A 16,824-nucleotide genomic window follows, 5' to 3' on the forward strand; every position below is an offset into this window, starting at 1 on the left:
TCCAAGCATTAATAATTGCGCTTCTCATTTTTTTCTTAGACTTTGTAGCACAGATACTGTATTTAAATTTTTACGTAAAAGCTCCTGGGAACCTCCGCCATCAAGATTCCTGATTTGGAGATAATTCGTGTCTGATTTCCATTGGGTTGCAGGAGGCAGTGGGAATCTATGTCCAATCTTTCTCCCTACCACAATTCTGTTTCTTGGTGGCTCAAAAGCAGTTCTTTGATTTTAATCTTAAAACAACCCATTTTGTACTTTTCTGATGTCAGTGAGTTGACATTAGGGTCCTTTTTGATAAAAGATTTCCAGAAAGAAAAGTCAAGTCTGTTCTTGGAACGTCAAAACAAAGAGTATGCTGGGACCGTGTCAGAACATTTCCTATTTACTAAATTCTGTACCTTCAGGTGCATGTGGCCTCAAACTGCCGGAGGGTTAAAGCAGCCTGGATTTAAACAGGTGGAATTGGGGAATTAACTCTTTTGCCTGGGGAGGATTAGCTTTCTGGGCACTGAAGCCTGGAGAGAGGTTTCTTAACAGCAATGCTTGGACACTGGGAAGATTTTCTCCTGCCCCTAGGCCATGTTTAATCTGTAGCTTCCCCAAAGCACCTTGTATTGGAATCGAGGGGAGGGTGATTCACAAACTGAATAGATTGCCGCCAAGAGCATCAGAGTTTAGTGATGAATATACTGATGGTGGGGAACTCAGAAACCAAAGACTGGTCCTGATGTGGCTGCTGACTCTCAAAAGTCATCTCGTCTCAGAGCATCCACATTCTCTAAAAGGAGCTAATGTGTATTTAACACTTCCTAAGTCCCGGGAACTATTAGCATTTTGTGGCCATCTCCTGTAACCCTCACATTTCTGCTGTGGGATGTGACTATAATCCTTTCCATTTTGCAGATGAGGGAATCGAGGGACACGGAAGTTAAATAATTCACCCAAGTTCATATAGTCAGTCATGACAGCTTGGATTCAAATCCTGGTGGACAGACTGCCTGCAGTCTCTACCCTTACCCATAACATGATACCCGTCCTAAAAGCAAGGGGGAAAGGATTAGAGAGGGTCATGAGGGTCCTTTCAGCCCTACCAGTGGGAGTGGGTGGGGGCAGGGGCAGAGTTCTCTTTCTAGGCTGGGAAGGCATTCAGCTCCCCCCCCCCCCCCATTCCTTGGCACCTCTGAGAATCTTTTGGGAATATGTCTTCACTGTCAGGCTACAGGTAGCAGTGCAGGACTTGGTTTAGCACTTGTACCCCACAAGGATACTTATCAGGGCCATTCCTTTCTGAGCATGTGGGTTAATAAGATCTCCGTGGTAGTGGGACCTTGGAGAAATTAAGCTGCTGGCATGTTGGCCACAGAGCAAACTGCTGCAGCGAGAAGCTGCAAGCTGCAGGCTCCCAGCTAGCTGCCTTGAAAGGGACCACAGTAAATCAGGAGCAGCCATCGAGGCCGGTGCTGGATTTCAGGGCCAGCCCCCCGCCAGGGGCTGCGGACCCCCCAAAACCAACAGCAGCAGCACCATCAACGACAACTGGCCAGTGCAGGCCGGTTGCCGGGAAGCCGACTGCGCGCGCGGGGAAGGGGGGCCCCCGAAGAGGCGGTTGCTGGAAGCTGCTGTTAGAGGTGAGGGAATGAGAAGGGGAAGGAAGGAACAGAGGCACCAGGGGGACTTGGAACAAAGGGGGAGAGGGGTTCTGGTCACACTGGTGTGGGCAGCGCAGGAGGAGGTGAAAGCGCTAGCTCGAAAGAGAGGGAAAGAAGAAAGCCGCCGAGAGCCACCAAGAAGAGGAGGAAGTGGGAGATGCGCTGCTTCCTGTAGAAAGCGCGATGATTGAAGACAAAGCTGGGTGGGGACTAGTCCCTGGGCTGCAGGCGCCGCTGCTACACTCGCACAGCGCACAGCGCGCAGCGGCGGCCGCTCCGTGGCAGCTCCTACTACTGCTGGGCTGGGCCGGGCCGGGCTGGGCGGGCTGCGCGGGCTGCGCCGGGCTCCCCTGCACACATCGGCTCCCCCGCAGGAGACCAGCCGCTCTCCGACGAGCCGCGGGCGCCCAGGTAAAGGGGCCGCTTTGGGGCTCGCTCCTTTTTAAGCGAGAGAATGACCACCGCCTGCGGTTGTAAGGGCGGATTTCTCAGGGAGGATGGGGACGTTGCTTCGGGATCGGTGGGGGGAAAAGGATGAGAGGATGGGTTCTTTGAGAAGGGCTGTTGAGAATGGCCAAATTCGTGGCACATTTGCTTTCGCGTTTGTTTGGTTTTTGTTGTTGAAATCATCGTTGGCGCTTCGCTTTGGCGATTCGTCAGAAAAACACCCTAAGTGTTAAGAAGCCGTTTGCAGAGTTCTCTTGGAAGAAAAGCGGGGCTCAGTTGAAATCAACTGGGGCTGTGAAGCTGTGGGCTCATCATCTGAGCGTTGCAGCCCCCTCGTCTTAAGGGTGTTAAGTGGTGGAAAATGTTCGTTGCATTATCTTTCTTACATACTGCACTGAGGTGTCTGCTGTTTTGCACTATAACGACTGTGATTTAGCTGTTTTTTAAATTATTATTATTTATTTATTTATTTTTGGTTAAATCCTTTTGTACTCAGAATTTGCCAACAAGGGCTGGAAATGCGTATGTGAGGGGCAGTATTTGTTTAAAAAAAACGGTGTCTTCCTCCCTCTGCTCTCTGTGCAGCTGCTTTCTGGATAACCTCAGACACAGCTACCATTTGCCAGTAGGTCTCACCCTAAAGTTGCATCCTTTCTCATAGGAGTGTGGCGGGTTTAACTTGTCCAGAATCAGATATATATGGATTTGATGTTTATGTGGATTTTATTCATCTGTAGGTCAAGATGCATGTTAACCTTAGTGAGGGACAAAACGTGAAAGCGGAGCTCGGTTATTTCCTTACCTGTATACACCCAAATGGTAAAATCAAAATGCGATTTTTGTTCTTTGGTTATCTTGAGCAGTGGATCCTCTTAATGAGAGTGCCCATGACTATGACTTGTTCATATTTATGAACGACCTGTAAAAGTACAGTAAATAGGTCTAATGGATTGGAAATGAAATTGTGAGATGTCTTTGGCAGGATATGTAGGAGAAAGAGCATAAGACCCTACTGAAGCATGGTTTTAAAAATTAAGCTTTGTTTCCAATGGAAAGTGTGGATAAGCAATAAATGGTCATTGATGAAAGGTTTCTTCTTGAATGTTTAGAATGAAGAGAGGTAAGTTTTCAAAGGAAAGAAAGAACTGCTTATAGTAAGGTAAAAAAAAATAGTAAAAAGGTCGTATTTAGATATTCAAATTCCTAACATATAGGCTTTTAAACAAACACTAAATATGCCATTGAGAAGTGTATATGGCTCCTCATTTCTCACCATTCTCGGTTATGAGAAGCTGTAAGGTCTGCTTTTTAATGCCATCTTTCTGAAATTGATTTGGCTTCCCAAAATTTGTGGGTAGCAGCACATGTTCAGAGATGAGAATCTTTAGGTACTAAAGGAAAAAAAAATGTCTACTTCTCTGAGGTTACTTATTCAATTAAACTTGTGCTATGTCTAAGGGGCAAAATATTGCTAGTGTTGAAACCGTAGAGTTTCCCTGTGGAGTCAATGAATTTAATCAAACCTGTAGGCAAGACAGGTCATTCCATGTACTTCACAATTACACTCCCCATTTGCCTCCTAAAGAATAAAATATGTAAAGATCATCTTCCAGGGGGAGATGTAGGGTGGATCTTGGATCCAGAATGCCCCTAACTTGGATCCAGTTTTGTGATCAAGCTGCCTGTCACTAAATGAAATAGAAAGTTGGGAATCTGGGCTGTATGAACAAGGATGGGGCTCACCCTTTGGTACTTACTCATCTTCAGGCTGTATTCACTGGATCCTGCCAACACCCTGCTTTATTTGGGGATGTGTAGATAATCTGCGTTATTCTTCGCTGCGTTTCACAAAAGAGTAAGAAAATGAAACCTTGGCCCTTAGGCACAGGAGAGTCAAGAGGGCCCCCTGTTCTCTTTTAGAAAACAATTAAGAGCTGCCTATTTTCTGCACAGCACAAAACATTTCCTTAATTGTTAAATTCCAGCTTGAAGCACAACATCAGTGAGTAACAGCAGATCAGCCACTGTGATGGTAGAAGGTTTAGGAAAAAGATAAAAATGCTTCTATTCTGTAAAACTGGACTATTTCCACTTGTTCCGGCCATATGGAATATTGAAAGACATAGTGCTTTTGCCCAGAGTATTCAGTGGCTTTTGAGGGAGTCGATGGACACTGAAATTTTAATTGTATGGGGTTTTTTTCCTGCCATATGGCCAATGGCTGAGTGGAAACATGATTCCATTATTTCGTGGCCAGCCCTGGGCCTCATATGGTGGGCACATAGTGAATGTATTTGGTTGACTGACTTTTTTAGCCTACTTCAGAAGGCAGGCCCAACTTTTAAGTATAAAAGCTCTATCGTCAAAGCAGAAAGCCAGTTCAAAAAGACAACTGTGGGTAGAATAAAAGAACATCGTGGAGTGAAAAGAACACAGGCTTTGAGAGTCCGGCAGATCTGCCTTTGAATCCTATCCCTGGTTCTTACTACTTGACCTGGTACGTTAATGTATAAACCTTAGTTTCTTCTTTGTAAAGAGAAGTTAATAGTACGTAATCAAGGGTTTCTTTTTGTTTTTGTTTTTGTTTTTCATTTTGTTGCGTTTTGTTTTTGCTTTTGTGTGTGAATAGGTGAGTGCCTGCCATGTGGTAGGCACTCAGATGTCATTTTTTCTTCATGGGTGACATAAGGGAAAACTAGCATATTCTCGACCTTTGCCGCTAGCTACCTCCAAGGTTCCAGGAGATATATATATATTTTTTAATTGGAGTAAAATATATATAACATAAAATTTCCCCTTTTAACCATTTTTAAGTGTACCATTCTGTGGCATTAAGTATATTGACATTGTTGTGTAACCGTTACCACTGTCCAGCGGCAGGGCTTTTCCATTTTTCTCAAACTGAAACTCTGCTCCCATCAAACAATAAGTTCCCATTTCTTCCTCCCCACAGCCCCTGGCAACCGCCATTCTACTTTCTGTCTCTGACTTTGACTACTCTGGGTACCTCATGTAAGTGGTATGTCTTTTTGTGACTGGCTTCATTCACTCGCCATAATGTCTTCACAGTTCATCCGTGTTGTAGCAGGTGTCAGAATTTCTTTCTTTTTTTAAGCTGGATAAGATTCCTTGGTGTGTTTACCCCACACTTTGTTTATTCATTCATCTGTTGGACACTGGGGTTGCTTACATGTTTAACCTAGTGTGAATAATGCTGCTGTGCACATGAGTGTACAATTATCTGTTTTGAGTCCCTGCCTTCACTTTTTTGGGGTACCCAGAAATGGATTTGCTGGATCAAATTGTAATTCTGTGTTTAATTGTTTTGAGGAGTGGCCATACTGTTTTCCACAGCGATGGTACCATTTTACAGTCCTACAGCACTACGTAAGAGTTCCAAATTCTCCTCATCCTCACCGACACTTGTTATTTCTTGGGGGTTTTTGTTTGTCTGTTTTTGATAGTAGCCATACTAATGGATATGAATTGGTATTTCTTTATGTTTTCAATTTGCATTTCCTTAAGGATTAATGAAGTTGAGGATCTTTTCATGGACCTCTTGGCCATTTGTATATCTTCTTTAGAGAAACGTTTACTCAAGTCTTTTGCTCATTTTTTAATTGTATTGTTTTCAAGGAGACATTTTTAAATGGTGGGATCTCTTAACATAGTGCATCATAAAGATCATGATCGTAATATTTGTACTTAATCTCTTGCATATACCAGTATTATCTCTGCCCAAGTAAAATATCTCTCTCAGAAGTAACTTTTAAAATCAAAAGGAGGGGTGGTGCCTGGGTGGGTGGCCCAGTCAGTTAAGCCTCTGACTTCAGCTCAGGTCATGAATAAGTCTTGTGGGTTTGAGCCCTACATTGGGCTCTGTGCTGACAGCTCAGAGCCTGGAGCCTGCTTCAGATTCTGTGTGTGTGTGTGTGTGTGTGTCTCTTCCCCTCCCTTGTTAGTACTCTATCTCCTTCTCTCTCTAAAACACAAAATAAAAAACATTACATTTAAAAAAAAAAATCAAAAGGAGAAAGTAAGAAAATCTGTATAGCTCCTGGTAATTGGTGATATCAAGGACCTGATAGTGAAATGCAAACCCGTATTGTAGACAGTCACACCAGTGAGCTGGCTGGTCAAATGTGGACCAGGCTACTACAGAGGAGGCCCTGGGGGACTGTTGTTCCCATGTTCTTCTAGTCTCTTCTCATTAGCTGGATGAGAAAAAAATGCCCAATAGTTAGCAGGGTCAGAAATAAGGAAGAGAATCTAAAGTACTAAATTGTTCTTCAGCTCTTTATTTTATTTTTTTTAAGTTTCTTTATTTATTTTGAGAGAGAGAGAGAGAGAATGTGTGCCTGTTGCATGCATGCATGAGACAGCAGGAAAGGTGCAGAGAGAGAGGGAGAGAGAATCCTAAGTAGGCTCTGAGCTGCCAGTGCGGGGCCCGACCTGGAGCTGGAACCCAAGAGCTGTGAGATCGTGGCCTGAACCGAAACTAAGAGTCCAACCCTTAACCAGCTGAGCCACCCAGGTGCCCCTCTCCAGCTCTGCGTGATGGAGAGGATTAACCTGTGAAGAAGGGGCTTTGGTAGTTAAACAACAATAGATTTCTGAAAAAGGTTTCTACTAATGAAATGTGATGCTGATCTAAATTTCACTTTTGAAAATAGGGAATCCTTCTGTGTTTCATTTCCCACTGCAGATTTCACCCCTGATTCTGAAACTGGTGAGGCAGGGAGTGGACAAGGTTTGAGAGGAGCTGGGTGGGAAGATGAAGGGGGATTCTGTTAAGAGCAACAGTATCTGAGATTTATGGTGTGGGAACAGAGGTTGACCTTGAATGGTTTGAAGAACTCCTGAACGATCATATGTGTATTTCTTATAATGCACTCTTTGTGTTGGTTGGTTGAATAATGAACCCCAGTTTGTTTAATTTGCAAATCTATTTATTCTGCATTTACTTGGAGGATCCATCACTGGCTTTACTAGATCCAGGTGGAGAGGGGAATTACAGAGCTGTATTAAGACTTAGTTCCTGGCCTTTGACATCCTAGAACTTGTACAACTGAAAATGACCTGGGGATGAGCCTAACCTGCATCAAACCATCCATGATGGATAATAGAAAAGGCCTAGAATTTAAGTTACCTTTCTAGATTTGCCCAGATGATTAATACCTTGCCTCCCAATTCAATCTCCATTTCACCTCCCTCCGTCTTAGGGCAAACAGACAGAGAAAGTCTCTATAGTGTGTCACTTTTAAAATTGTCTGTATGACCAAATTATTTTGCTTAAAAAGAAGACCATAAGTGTTTAAATTTAACACCCTGTGTAACCTGTAAGTATGCAGTTTCTGTGTTCAGATTTGTTCAAATGTAAAGATGCCATGTTGGAATTGCAATTCAGATTTTCAGGTAAGAGCATTAGAGATATATATGTTCCCCCAGACTCTTATGTTACAGAAAACGAGTTATATTTAATGGGAATCGATGTTCAAACAATCTCTAAGGGACTTCATTAAACATTTAAAAAGAGGGAGTTCAATCTTAAACTCGAGTGATAACATGTTTCTTAGAAATCGTACCACTTTATACCAACGTTTGAGATAAGACAAGATCAACTCTTTTATCTCTTGGCAAATATGTGTAAACAGTCAAGCTCTTTAAAGGAGAGGCTTGGGAAAACTAGGCCCTTGACCCCTTCCTCCCTGTTGCTTTGGACTTTCCTTGCCCTCCTGCCAGCCTGGTTGTCAGGATCAGACCTTTCCACAATCCTCTCCTCCAGTACCTGGCACTCAGAGCTAGTGAAGAGGGTCTAGAAGCTGGGTTCTACTCCACATTCACTGCAACATCAGTAGGGCCATTGCTGTTCTCTGAAAACCCTTTTCTTCTTTTTTTTTTTTAAATTTCCTCTTTTACTATTCCCTGTGCATTTTCAATAAAACCCTTAAACCTAAGTCCCACTACTTTTATTTATTTCAGGTGACCTCACCTTCTGTTTATCTGAAAAGGTATATATTACAGGCTTCCTCAACCTCATTACTTACCATCTCAAAATACCTCTGTGTCTCCACTCGTTCTCTTTCCCTGTCTTCTTAGGTCAAATTAACACAGCCTTTCATTCAAGCTGAGAGTAAACTCTCTACTTGGACTCTCCATTCCATTTCTTTTTACTTTGTAGGGGACTATGTTCTGACAATAAGTCTATCTCTTTCACATGTATTTGGTTTCTTATCTTTATCGGCCCTCTTCTCTTTGCCTGCAAATGTGATTAGTTCATGCACATAAATTAATTTAAAATTAGATCTGCTGCCAACAGAGCTTCCCCTTGACTTTTATAACCTCAACGAACCTGTTCTCTTCTACCTGTTGGGGAAGAAAAATAGTTTTCCCACTATCCTTCTAAGTTCTCATCTGGGAACCCTGGAACAAAAGGCCGATTGGTGAGAGAAAAGCAAACATACTTATTAACATGTATACCTCATGTATACATGCAGGATACCCAGGAAAAATGAGTAACTCTCAGAGGTGGCTTAGAATTCTGGCTGAAATACCATCTTCAGCTAAAGGCAGAGAAGAAGGGTTGGAGGAAGCCAGTTATGGGGGAGGTGACCAGGAAAAGTGTGGTAAATAAGAGCAAGATTAAGATAAAGCAGATTTAAGTGGATACCTGTCCACTGACTAGAGTCTCTAGGGATTTAGTCATCCTTCCCTTTCAGGTAGGAGAGGGAGGAAGCACCCTTATAAATGGAGATTTCCTTTATAAATGTAAATTTCCCTTACATAAGCGATAACGTCTAGTCTGTTTTCAGAATTTCTCCTGTGTCTGCTGTTTCCCAAAGTATCCTGTTCAAAATAATCTGTATGTCAAAGAGGTATATTTTGGGGTGGCACATTCTTCCACCCTTCATAGCTCTCTCAAGGCTCCCAGCTTCCCCACTAACCCCCAAGTTATGATCCCTAAATATGTTTGTTCTCAAGATTTGGTTTTTCTGCCTCTTAATTTCTCCCTCTCCCTTTATCAAATCCTTTTCTATGACTTTAGTCATTGTCACCGTGCAGGTAAGTTCAAATGTGATCCTTCGTCCTCATCACTCACCCGCTGCCAAACTTGTACATCAAGCACCCTGCAAACATTCGACCCACTGAAAATGAAACTCACATGTCCAAATCAGTGCTACTATTGCCTTTCCCCACCCAAAACTAGCTCCTACCGGATTCCCTGACTATTAATGACACCCCATTCTCTCAGTCCCTCAGTTATAAAAACTCAATTTCAGTTTTCCTCAACAAACAGCCCAAGTTGTAGCTGGTCCCATAGCTTTTTGCGCTGTGATTGGGAACATATCTTGACACTATCTACTCTTTTCCACATTGATAGCTGGTGTCTTAGTCCAGGCCCTCCTAACTTCCAGCTGGACTGGTTTTTGTGTGTTCTTTCCTCTCCCTAGAATAACCTTCCTACTTCCCCTTCCACACTTCACCCCACAGTGTTACTTCTCTGAATAGCCAAATTCCATCTGTTCTGTAAGACTCAGTTCCAATGCTACCTCTTCCATGAAGCCTTCCTTGGTTTCTTTCCCCCCCCTCCCCAGTAAGAAACAATTTTTACCTCCCCTGAAATCTTTTGTTCTTTCATCATAGCAGTTAGCACATTCTAGTGTGTATAATGGCAATCTGCCTTTCTTCCCCTTCAGCCAGCTCTTTGAGGACAGTGGCCACGCCCAGTCTCATCTTTGTCTTCCTTGTATATATCACACAAATACAGTTATGTGGGGTTTTTTGTTTATTTGTTTTTAATTTCAGCTTTACTGAAGTATAATTAACAAATAAAATAAGCCATTTAAAGTGTACAGTGGGCTCATTTGATACATGTATGCATTGTGAAAGGATCCCCTCCATCGAGATAATTAACACATCCCTTACTTCACATATTATTGTGTGTACGTGTGTGCATGTGAGAGAATATTTAAGCTCACAAATGCAGTTTGTTTATAATTCATGTATTTACTGAACTCTCCTTCATCACTTATTTTTTGATGCAGACTGGGCTAGATACTTTAGGAGCTCTCTAGGAGCTCATAAACTACAGGGGAAACAGACAAATGCTGATGTAATTATAACCCAGTTGGTCATTCGGTCCACAAGCCTTAACTGAATGTCTGCGATGTGCCACGTGTTCTTGGAGGGGCCAGGGAGACTTGGATGAACGAAACAGGCCAGTTCTTTGTTTTCTTGGAACTCACAGTCTAGTGTTGGGAGAGATCCAGTAAACACATAAACAAGTGGCTTTTAGATCTGGCTGCATGTTCAATATCACTGAGTGGTACTTTGAAAAAAATACCCAGGTCCTGGCCTCAGCCCAGGCTAATTAGATCACAGCCAGCCAACTTTGGACCCCATTGACAGGAAATAAATCATAATACAAGAAAATATCAGGTAGTGAGAAGTGCTGAGATGGATGAAAATAGAAACAAGTTGAATGATGGAGAGTGTACATACGATGGTGGTGGTAATGGAAATGTACTTTTGTTGGGTAGTCCCTGAAGACCTCTCTGAGGAGGTGACATTTAAATTGAGCCTTGGTGAGAAGAACACCATGTGAGGATGTGAAGATGTGGGGGTTGGGGGCGGGTGAGAGTTCCCAGTCAGGTCCTAAGGATGAGATGAAATTCAGAGCCAGCATGTCCTTTTCACATACATGTATAATAATCTCGGGGTGCCTAGGTGGCTCAGTTGGTCAACCATCTGACTGTTGATGTCAGCTCAGGTCATGATCTCATGTTTTGTGAGACTGAACCCTGTGTCAGACTCTGTGCTGACACTGTGGAGCCTGCTTGGGATTTTCTCTCTCCCTCTCTCTGTCCCTTCCCTACTCACGTGCATGCACTCTCTCTCAAAATAAATAAATAAACTTAAAAAAATAGTCTATGAAATATGTCTTTCCTCTACAGAAAGCCACTTTTCCGTTAAACTAGGCAGTCTCCAAATGTAGCACACTTGGCTGCTCCATTGAGTACCTGGTCTGGGTTAAATTTTATTCGGATCAAATTGATTTACACAGTCAGCAAGACTACTTTGTTTCATTATATTTTTCTACACTGCAATCAGCACTACAGGGCTTGTTGTCTGGACTAAATGCCAATGTTATTGTTTAAAATAAACCTTAGGTACTTGGTATTATCTTTTAGATGAACAAAGTAGAGAAAGCAGTGATTTTTGCCCTTAATTCTATTGGGAGGAACCAAGGAAAACCTCACAGAGGAGCCATTCGGACCACATAGAGTCAAGCGCTCACTCGTGGTTGAATGAGTGAAAATCAACACATTTCAGCAATCAAGTTGAGAACTAGCATTTGCTGGGCATGCTGTTTGTGCCCCGTACTTTGCATACATTACTGTTTGCCATTAGTTTTAAAAAATAACCCTATGAGAAGTGAACAGAATTTTTCTATCAGGGTACTTTTGGTTGCTGGTAAAGGAACACCCTACCAAAATGGCTTAACCAACAGGAAATTTGCCTCAAGACCTCCTAAAAGAAGGGTAACTCCCTTCTTAGCAACCTGCATTCTTTCCTTCCTCCTATTCTGACATCCTCCATAGTTGGTTTCTCTCTTAGACTGCTCCCCTGCCGGTGCTGACATGGCTACTACAATTTCAGAATAACAGGCAGATTTCAATATCTAGAGGCACAGTGAGGTGACCGATTCCTTTTCATGTACCTCTTATTAGTGTTACAGAACAGCTGTCTCCAGCTGAATCCCCCTCAGAGCTCACACGCTTTATCTATGGAGGTGAGGCAGATGGAACCCCTGTGATTGGCTGATGTGAGAGTTTCCTCCTGGGGCCACGGAACAGCATCTCCGAAGCACGTGGTCACCAGACCCCGGAGAAAAGGTCTGGTTGGGTTAGCAAAGAACAAGGAGTTGATGATTAACAAGTAGGCAGTCAATGGAGTCTAACACTATTATTATTCCCATATTATAAGTGAAGCTACCAAGCTTCAAAAAAGGTAATTGATATTTCAAGAGCCCACAACTTGGAGTTGACCAGTGTTTCCATGCATTTCCTTTTGAAAAACACACATACACACATAGACAAAAAGCCTGTTTTTGTTAAATGGTGGTGATATAGGTAGATGGGAGAAAGAATCCTGAAAGAAAATACCAAATGGCTAATACAAGACTTAGTAAATAACCTTCTAACCAAATTATTCCAGAGGAAAATACATCAGGTCCTATAAAGCCATAAGAATGTCATTTAACTTATAAAAACAGGGAGGGGGACAAAACATAAGAGTCTCCTAAATGTGGAGAACAAACAGAGGGTTCCTGGAGGGGTTGTGGGAGGGGAGATGGGCTAAATGGGTCAGGGGCATTCAGGAATCTACCCCTGAAATCAGTGTTGCACTATATGCTAACTAACTTGGATGTAAATTAAAAAAAATAAATTAAATGAAAACTTCAAAAAAAAAAAAAAGAATGTCGTTTAATTTAGACAACCACTCTTGCATTATCTGCATTGTAAAAAATTGTGTAAATATATATATATGTAACATATATAAAAATTATATGTTATATATATGTTACATACATATAAATATATGTTACACACACACACATATATATATACACACATATATATAAAATGAGATTTCCTGCCTGGTCAGTTAAGTCAATTTGATGTAAATAAAATCCACCCTGGGCCAAGACAGGGCCCAGAGAGGCCAAGGGTTCTCTATGTGTGGTGCCTGTCGGACTTCAATGAAAACCTTGTTTTCTCTAGAGAGGTGTGTATGTTGTTGATTACAGCACCTGCAAGAGAAGAATGACTAATCTCTGGAATTTCAGATTATGAGTTGTTTCGAAAATTGGTTTTCACTTTCCAACTCTGGAGGCAACATGCAGTTCTATTATCGTTGCCTTTTCTTCGTGGTTCCTACTTTCCACTTTGGCATTGTATTTCAGAGGCCACGTTTGTGAGGCAGCCATAGTGAAAAAAGGGAGATTTCCGCAGAATTGCTGTCATTACGGTGTTTTGACTGCTTTGCCTTGAGGTGTGGTTTCTTTGCGTTCCCATCATAGCAGACTAAGTATTAATAGTAGGAGTACCTTTTCTATAATAAATGATTGAGTGCTTCCTACTCATAGTTGCATTTTTAAACAGGAAAGTAAAGTTAATTTCTAGGCTTTGCCAACAGAGCTCTATTTAAGAAGGGTATTTATCTGATCTGTACAGAACCATATTAGAAAAGTTGTGAAAAAACTTAAACAGGAAAAAAACCCATCCTTTTTGAGTCTTTTTAGAGAACTGAGCTGATCCTTTGCTATTAAAAAAAAAATCTCATAAATGATGACTGTGTTTAGGGAACATCATGGTGTATAGGCATTCAAATAATTTCACCAAGAAAAAAAAAAACCCCTTGATATTGAACAGCCCCTAGATTTTCTTTTAATGAAAATAACACAAAAGTTAAGTAAGAAAAGGTGAAAGCTTCTAGGTAAAAGACAAATGATGTGTTTTTTATTATAAGTCTTAAAATAATCCTAAAATACTGTAGTGTAAAAAATAATTTTCTGTGGTGTCTGGGTGGCTCAGACAGTTGAGTGTCTGACTTCATCTTAGGTCATGATCTCGTGGTTTGTGAGTTCAAGCCCTGCGTCGGGCTTGCTGCTCTCAGCACGCAGAGCCTGCTTTGAATCCTCAAGTCTCCCTCTCTCTCTGCTCTTCCCCCACTCACGCTCCCTCTAAAGAAAATAATAAGTAAATGTTAAAAAAATAATTTTCTAAAGCTTAATACACAAGCGAGCATAGTTAATTAAAGGACACCAGTTTGGAATCGGAATCTCTAGAGCAAGTTACTTTCTATGCCCCAGTTTCCTCATCTATAAAATGGGAAATAATGACAATACCTACTTCACAAAATTGTTAGGAGAAAATTATATAATGTATTAGAATGTTCATTTAGCAGAATGCATGACATAGTAACTATTTAGAAGTATAACTATTAATTACTGTAATTACTACTGTTACTACAAAGCTGGAATTAGAGTATCTTTTATTCTGTCCATGGGATTCTTACCAAATTCTAGCAGAAATCACTGTTATGGACCAACAGCAGTCACAGACACAAAGAACTTGGAGTAAGGAATCACTTGAGGAAGCCTATTTCCCTGGGATAGCCAGATGTCGATGTTTTGACTTAAGCGCCAATCTCAGGCTTGCACTATTTGTCCAGTAATCCATGCACTTAGTCATACATATTTCCAGTTTTCCTTCCCAGCTCACGAAAGGCTTACACTTCTCTGTCCATTTAGTTAGATGTAGCCACATATCTTGTATTAGCCAGTGAAATGTGAGCATAAGTGCTATTTATCACTTCCAGGAAGAAGCTTCTAAGAATCAGGGTGTGAGTGCATTCCTTGGCAATTGGCGGTGGTAGGAACACAGAAATGGGGGCTGCATTCTTAAGCCTGGGTCTTAGAGTAAAGACAACCCGGGAATGGTCTCTCCACTGACCCGCAATGGACATGTAGTGGGAGTGGGAAATAAGCTTTGCTGTCTTACACCACTAAGATTTGGGAAATGTTCATCACCACAGTATAACCTAGCCAATTTATCCCTTCAAACTCTAGAGGAAGAGTATATTATTGGTAACAGTGCATAAAATGTGTAGCTATTTGGAGACGGTGATTTTTAGTGACTATTTTGTGTGTGTGTGCACGCGCGCGTGTGTGTGTTTTATATGTTGTATTATATGAAAGCATCAGGAGATAGAGTTTTAAGTTAAATAGATTTATAAGTTTCCATTTAAATTTTCTTTTAAAATAAGGTTTGTTTCCAATTCATACTGAGGAAAGCCAACATACCAAAATTACCAACTGTGCTTTTTTTTGGAGAGAGTCAACCATGATGCCAAAGTCAGGACTCTGAATTCTAAGCCCAATACTATCATTGGAAAATTGTCCTTCTCACTGAGAGCTTACCCCGAATGGTGCCTTGTGAGGCAAAGAATCTTTCTCATAGACTAAGCCACACCCATGGTCTTTGTCTCCAATAAAAAAAATGGTCTTCCCTAAGCCCTATTGCGATGTTCTGGTTATAAACAATGATACTTATTACATAGCGTGTCTTAAATAATATGTATTGAATAAATGAACAGAACAGTCCAGTTTTTCCAAATGTCTGGACTCTTTCCTGTTTGCATTTAAAAAGTCAATGTCTTTATTTTGGACATTGGTTTAAAAACATCTTGGTATTAAGACTTAACATTTATTCTTTTGTAACACTTTACATGGGACCGATCATGTACCCACAGATTTAGGCTATTTTATTTGCTATTTTTTTTAGTGCTGATTTTATTTCACTTGATTATTTCATTTGGGTCTCTAAAACTACATTATGAAATACCTTAATTATTTAAATTAGGAACAGATTAATTATCTCCAGTGTACAAACTCAAATTAATTTCATTATTAACCCAAGTTTTAAATTGATTAATGTTGGAGCGTTTAAGGAACCAAGCGGCGTTTTTTTTTTTTTTTTTTTTTTTTCCTTAAGGAGAAGGGCATATTTGATTTGATGAATCTCTCCATCACACCAGTTATGCTAATAGGAGCGAGAAATTTGCAAGAAAACTTTGAATAGCTTTTGTAAACCACCCAGAAACCTGTGTGTCTGGGGCTTCTGGGAGAACAATCTGTGAGTCATTTTAAAAAACAAACACATCTATAATCACAGTGCATGTTGTTACCATGGTAATTAGGCCTGTCGAGTTGGCTTGCTTATGTTCCTGTCAAGGGAAGAGGGGGAGAGAAACTGAGAATTCAGAGCTTGGACTATCAGCTTCTATTTGCCTATTGCAAGAGAGAGTTTAGGGGGATCTTGAAAACATACTGGCGTAGTTATCCTTAGAGGGGAGTGAAGAAACTCTGGCATACCTCCTTTGTTATTGAATATAAGTTAGCCATATTAGTGTCGGGGGGTTGTGATTCACAGGGGAGAAAAGGACCATTTGACATTCTCTTGGGGGTAGAAGGGGGGAAAAATAGATCCTTTATCTGATACATAATTACATATAAGTCTTTGAGGTCTGCCTGGGGAAATGTCTTGCACGCCAGTGCACAAGGCTTTAATGATCTTCCAAAAGACATCACATACCACGGGCATAATGTTATTGCAGATTTAAAGGATCCTTATAATGCATTATTCTAATATGGGTGGAGACTGGTTTTAGTGAGGCCATTGTTTCAGAGCTGATCCCCAAGTGGATGAGGTATCTTTTCTCTATTATACGGAGTAGATTTGACTCCTTTATCTTGGTCAGTCATCTTATAGTACGGGCCCATGGGTCACAGAGATTAGAGAGGTTATGTGAGCTCCACTCCAGAGGAAAGTAAAATCAAAACTTGACACTTGTTTGATGGACAGTCAACACAGTTATTGGGCCAGTGGAATTACGTACGGTAGGGGTGAGTCATTATGATTCTATATGGGGAGAAAACAACACCCTTATTAAATTAAAGGTATGAGTGAGTGCATATAAAGCTGTTTTTAAGAATGTTTCTAGGGGCGCCTGGGTGGCGCAGTCGGTTAAGCGTCCGACTTCAGCCAGGTCACGATCTCGCGGTCCGTGAGTTCGAGCCACGCGTCAGGCTCTGAGCCATCAGTCCAGAGCCTGGAGCCTGTTTCCGATTCTGTGTCTCCCTCTCTCTCTGCCCCTCCCC

At 41.4% G+C, this 16,824-nt stretch overlaps 1 protein-coding gene across 3 annotated transcripts in view; it reads left to right on the plus strand.

The window, feature by feature from the left end:
- Positions 1–1,463: 1,463 nt before the first annotated feature.
- The window catches only part of GNG2 (G protein subunit gamma 2), a 122,874-nt gene continuing 107,513 nt past the window's right edge, over positions 1,464–16,824 (plus strand). The window contains exon 1 of one of the 3 annotated variants that reach the window (XM_040477138.1): positions 1,464–1,631. The gene's annotated coding sequence lies outside the window, so the exon portion shown is untranslated. Of the gene's footprint in view, positions 1,632–1,884; positions 2,064–16,824 lie in introns of those variants that run through there. The other 2 variants (XM_040477139.1, XM_040477137.1) reach the window with 2 other exon arrangements.

The sequence above is a fragment of the Herpailurus yagouaroundi genome, unplaced genomic scaffold (assembly GCF_014898765.1).
Source record: "Herpailurus yagouaroundi ecotype Mexico unplaced genomic scaffold, PumYag 141, whole genome shotgun sequence".
Classification (NCBI taxonomy): Eukaryota; Metazoa; Chordata; class Mammalia; order Carnivora; family Felidae; genus Herpailurus; species Herpailurus yagouaroundi.